The following is a 6048-nucleotide window of genomic DNA, read 5'->3' on the forward strand; positions in this document are numbered from 1 at the left end:
GGTCTTGTACCTTTACCTACCTGCTAGTTTTCCAGCATCACAGCACGGATGGCTAATCCTTTGCCGTACTCCGCTCCTCTTCTTCATTAACCTGCACTTAAACACAGGTCAGGTGGCCCTGCCAATCTGGCAAACTGCTGTTTATGTTAAAATCATGAAGTTGTAACGTCAGGAGACTGTTGTTTCCAATTGCTTTCTCAATCTGTTTCTTGGAGTGGCTTCTAAAGAGCCTAACAATGAGGGCGAGTCAAAGGAGATTATCCTTCCACAAGTATGAAGAGACGAGGTTTGACATTGGGCAACGGAGCCTCGGCTGAAAGGGAAATTTCCTCCTTGCAAATTCAGCTCCTTCGGGTTTTCCCATCTACAGTTGTTCTGGAATAAGCTTGTCGCTTTTGAGCGCTTTGTATTAAGAGTAAAACTGAGGAAGAAAACAGAAAGCTAATGAGCTCACGGTTGTGCTGGTTTCTTATAAATAACCTCAACATGGAAGTAGCTTTGTGGACGGAATGTCTAATCTGACTACCTCCATTAATTCGATCTCAGGGGTCCCATTAAATAGGACTCCATTATGTTGCCAACAGGAAATAGAGACTCCATACATCTCATTTGCTTCAGTACCACTTGTGGTTTCTCCATCTTCCGACTTTAAATCTGTTTGCTTTTAGAAAGAATCCAAAGCAGGGCAGTGATGGATTTCTCTCTTTTTTAAATAAAATAAAATAAAAGTCTCTGGTCTCCCATTTGTCTTGGACAAAGGGTAAGTATGTTTAATGAGAACGGATCAATACATTCAGGAAGGACACATGGTACAGTCACTCCAGCCCTTCAGATACAGGTTTGCCCTTTGTAGTGCAGGACATACAGCCACCCTGCCTGTGGTATCTAAAAGAAGAAGAGGAAAAAGAAGAGTTTGGATTTGATATCCCGCTTTATCACTACCCGAAGGAGTCTCAAAGCGGCCAACATTCTCCTTTCCCTTCCTCCCCCACAACAAACACTCTGTGAGGTGAGTGGGGCTAAGAGACTTCAGAGAAGTGTGACTAGCCCAAGGTCACCCAGCAGCTGCATGTGGAGGAGCGGAGACGCGAACCCGGTTCACCAGATTACGAGTCTACCACTCTTAACCACACTGGCTTTTTAAGGGGCTTAAAAGCTTGCACAGGCTGGACACATGTTACTGGGCCAAGTTCAAGAGTCAAGGCCATTAAGAACTTGGGTCCAGGATACTGTAAGGACCTCCTGCCAAACCACTGAGATCTTCAAGGGAGTCTTTGCTGGTGGTCCTCCACGTGCATTCATAAGAACACCCTGCTTGACCAGACCAATGAACTATCTGTTCCAGCATCCTGTGGCCAACCAGATGCCCATGAAAAACCAGGGAGCAGAGCATGAGCACAAGAGCTCTCTCCCCTCCTGTGGTTTCCAGCAGTTGCTTTTCAGAAGCATTGCTGCCTCCAGCTGTGGAGAACAGAGCATAGCCATTATGGTGAATAGCCATCCGTCGGCTTCTCCCCCATGAATTTGTCTAATTCTCTTTCAAAGCCATCCAAGTTGGTGGCCATCACTGCCTCCCCTGAGTTTAATAGCATGGCTTTGCACTACTTGAAGAAGTACGTTCTTTTTATCTGCCCCGAATCTTCCAACGTTCAGCTTCGTTGGAGGAGAAGAAGAAGAAGAAGAAGAAGAAGAAGAGGAGGAGGAGGAGGAGGAGGAGGAGGAGGAGGAGGAGGAGGAGGAGGAGGAGTTTGGATTTGATATCCCGCTTTATCACTACCCAAAGGAGTCTCAAAGCGGCTAACATTCTCCTTTCCCTTCCTCCCCCACAACAAACACTTTGTGAGGTGAGTGGGGCTGAGAGACTTCAGAGAAGTGTGACTGGCCCAAGGTCACCCAGCAGCTGCATGTGGAGGAGCGGAGACGCGAACCCGGTTCACCAGATTAAGCCTCTCCACCTCCCAGAGGGGAGGAGTTGTGAGCGGGAGCCGTTTCCTGCCTTTAGCAGGGGGCATACCGGCCCCTGCTTTGCTGTCCCTGTTGCCGTGTGGCCATCGCCTACCCCTTCACTTTATGGGTATTCCGTTAAAGGAATCCAGCGGTTGTGGATCCGGTCCGACACCCTTGCTGGTGGCTAGGGCCATGGCACGACCCCCGGTGACATCAAGGGGAGCTTTCAGTTGTATTTGCATCAACAGGCTCCTCCTACTGGTGGTTAACCCTTGTTAGACTCATCCCTTCCTGAGGAGGTGGAGTCACGCTCCGTTGTTTTATCCAATGCCTAAGCCAATACCTCACACATGCTGTAATAAATAAAATTGTGGCCTTTTTTAGCCCATTAACCTAATATTCTGCGTCCATGTGTCTTTTGTTATCCTCAAGTGGGTGGCGGGTCCTCAAATCGCAACCTGTTTACCGCTCTTAACCACTACACCACACTGGCTCTCCATTATGGAGGTTGTGAAAGAGGAATAAAAACTCCCCCCTCTCCACTTTCTCCATGACTTGCATGATTTTTAGAAACTTCTATCATGTCCCCTCTTACTGGCCTTTTCTCCAAATTATTTGCACTGTTTTGTGGGACTCCCAGTTGAAATCAGACAGGCACTCCTTCCCCACTGAATTTCAGGCACCCAGTGAAGGTCTTTCTGTTTCAGAAGGCATTCTGCGTAAGTTCTGTTAGGCCTGTTTTATGTTGTTAACTTTAGCTTTTATTGTTTTAAACACCATATTATTTGACTGATGCCCTGGAATCTGCCTTGTGATCATTGACAGTCAAAAGCAACCAATAAATATTGGAAATAAAGTAAACAAACTCACTCCAAAAGTCTCCAAGTCTGCTTTTCAGAGAACCAGGGAATCAATACAAACCACAGGATATATTTGTGGAACTTTTAATAATAAGCAATTCCATTGCTTGTAAAAGCAAGCGAGTTTTATGTTTTGACTCATCTGCATGTGTGACAGGACAAGAAGGGAGCAACTAACCTGTGATTTTTGCAAACGCCTTCCCCTCCGTTGGTTAAAGACTTTGAGATCATGGGCATGAGTGAATGGCAACCTTTGAAAACATGAAAGCAAAGAACAGTTTTGAAAGGGATTTCGGGGGGGAAACAACAAAGATACACTTCTTTTTAATTTGAGCCTGATCTCCCGTGTTCCTTTGTAAGTTCTAAAAAGAACTATAATTGGCTTTGATAAATCTGCCTCAAAACAAGCCGGAACCCAGATGCCTCATCATTAAAACACTTGGAAGATTAAGTGGTTTTTATTTTTTTGGTTAAGTTTTAATTTAATTCAAAGGCTTATTCATTCATTCTATACTTAAGACCTAGTTGTTCAGTATGGGAAACGCTTTATGGAATTGCACACAGAGCCTGGTACAAAACAGTGAAATTCATCCTGCAGTTTTCAGTGGCGGCTTCCTCTTTTAAACAAACAAGAGTGGTGCATAGAAAGCAGCCTTATACTGTCAGACTATTGGAGATTCAGGATTGTCCACATTGATCAGAAGGAGTTTCCCAGGGTTTCAGAAAGGGGACATTCCCAGCAATCCTTGGGAGATGACAGGGCTTGAACCGGGGAACTTTGGCATGCAGAGCAGATGGTCTGCCACTGAGCTATGGCTCTTCTGAGTAGACATGACTGGGATTCTAGGCAGTGGGAGAGGCCAGGCTAGGCAGAACAATCCATGTTGAAGGAGGGATAGAAGAAACCTAGGGAAGCCCGTAAGAAGTTGCCTTATACTAGGTCAGGCCATTGGTCCATCTAGCTCACCATTGTCTACACTGATTGACAGTGGCACTCCAGGATCTAAGACCAGAAGTCTTTCCCAGTCCTGAGGTCCAGCTCCAAGGGCCTTCTGGCGGTTCCCTCACTGTGAGAAGCAAAGCTAGAGGGAACCAGGCAGAGGGCCTTTTTGGTAGTGGCACCCACTCTGTGGAACGCCCTCCCATCAGATGTCAAAGAGATAAACAACTACCTGACATTTAGAAGACATCTGAAGGCAGCCCTGTTCAGGGAAGTTTTTAATGTGACATTTTAATGTATTTTTAATCTTTATTGGAAGCCGCCCAGAGTGGCTGGGGCAGCCCAGATGGGCGGGGTACAAATAATAAATTATATTATATTATACATGGCTTCATTTGAATAGATACATTGAGAAAATTGTTGCTGCTGAGTGAAATTACTATGGGATTAAAAATTTGGTTCAGTGTGCATTTTAATATGATCCTGCCTAATTCATTCTTTCTGAAAATATATGCAAATAGTGATCCTTCAAAAGTCAAACTTTTCTCAATTTTTGTAAAAATAAAAGTGCATTAAAAATAAAAATGGAGCATTAAAATGCATGTACTGGTGAAAACAACAGTAAACATGCATTATATTAGGGGAAATGGCTTACAAAAATATGTATATAATAGGCAAAACTGCATCAAAAATGAGTATATTAAGAGAAACATGCACTAAAATGCTGGTGGGTTTTCATGATGACTTTCTTTAAAAAATATAAATTGCAAATTGATGCTGAAGTGTGACAAACCAACTCTGCTATGACTTGAAAAATAAGGAACCGTGAGAAACTGAAATAGAAAGATCCATCCATCCCTAGTTACAACCAGAGCAAGCCTACGTACTTTTTCATACCAACCTACACTGGACCCAAAGAAAACGCCTGGTCTTTTTTGACATCAGACTGCACCATCAGGGACTAATAGCTTTAGGAGGCAAGGGTTCTATAATCCTCTCTGAGCCAGATTAGAAGCATTTGCCTGAAGGAAAAATGGCTTGAGTTCCTTAACTAGCCTTACTGCAGGCACTTGGGAGGCCCAGCTGAGGACAAGATTCTCAGGCCTGACAAGCTGCCTTTTAAGAACTTCTTTCTTCCAGAGTATCACGAATCCAGTGGTGATAATAAGAGACAGCCGGACTTATTTCTGAACACAGTGCCTCCATAGATCTCTATAGGGCCGTGCTTGCAGACACAAGTTATTTCAGCTTAACAAATTCCTTAACAGTGCTTTAAAGGAAAAAACTATTTCCGATCTGTTCTCCCCAAGGTCCTTTTCTCACTTTGCATTTTCTACTTTGGGGTGGATAGCAGAGAACAAACTGCTAGGCATGCCTTGCTGAACGGTGGAAAAGGGGCAGCACAAATCTTTCCAGCTTGCCCACCAATAAAAATATAAAAGGCTGCGTTTGCAGCACAGAAGAGACCTTCTCAGGGGCGCAAGCCAGGGCAATGTGTCTGGAGGTCCTGGACTGCCCAGACGACGAGACCTTCCTCTTTGCCTTGCTGATGTGGTCCAAAGGAAATCAGAGCAATGCACTTTGCACCAGCTTGGCTGCAAAAGTTGCTGGAAGAAAATGTACAAGGTGCCATCCAACTGTCTTAGGGACTCCACTCTGGATTTGTGTAGAGTTTACTCCTGAGCCTTGCCTTCTCCCGATTGCCATTCTAGAGAAACCAAAGGTGTAAATATTTTGTGGTCTGGTACACAGTCACTCACAGGGACACTGGTGGTGCTGTGGTTTAAACCACAGAGCCTAGGGCTTGCCGATCAGAAGGTCAGCGGTTTGAATCCCCGCGACGGGGTGAGCTCCCGTTGCTCGGTCCCAGCTCCTGCCTACCTAGCAGTTCGAAAGCACGTCAGGTGCAAGTAGATAAATAGGTACCACTCCGGCGGGAAGGTAAACGGCGTTTCCGTGCGCTGCTCTGGTTCGCCATGCTGGCCACATGAGCCAGAAGCTGTCTGCGGACAAACGCCAGCTCCCTTGGCCTATAGAGCGAGATGAGAGCTGCAACCCCAGAGTCGTCCATGACTGGACCTAATGGTCAGGGGTAGCTTTACCTTTACCGTACACAGTCATTGAACACGTAGGCTTTATTTAACTACTTTGGTTAATAGCCTGCCAATAAGTTGCAGGCCTGCTGTAACCTTTTCTCCAAACATTGTACAAATGAAAAAAGAGCATGTGCATTTTTTACGGGTGTCAGAGAAAACATATCCCAGCCATTCTTGCCCACCTAATTGCTTGTTGCATTCAAAG

This window comes from Podarcis raffonei, chromosome 7, assembly GCF_027172205.1.
Source record: "Podarcis raffonei isolate rPodRaf1 chromosome 7, rPodRaf1.pri, whole genome shotgun sequence".
Taxonomy (NCBI): Eukaryota; Metazoa; Chordata; class Lepidosauria; order Squamata; family Lacertidae; genus Podarcis; species Podarcis raffonei.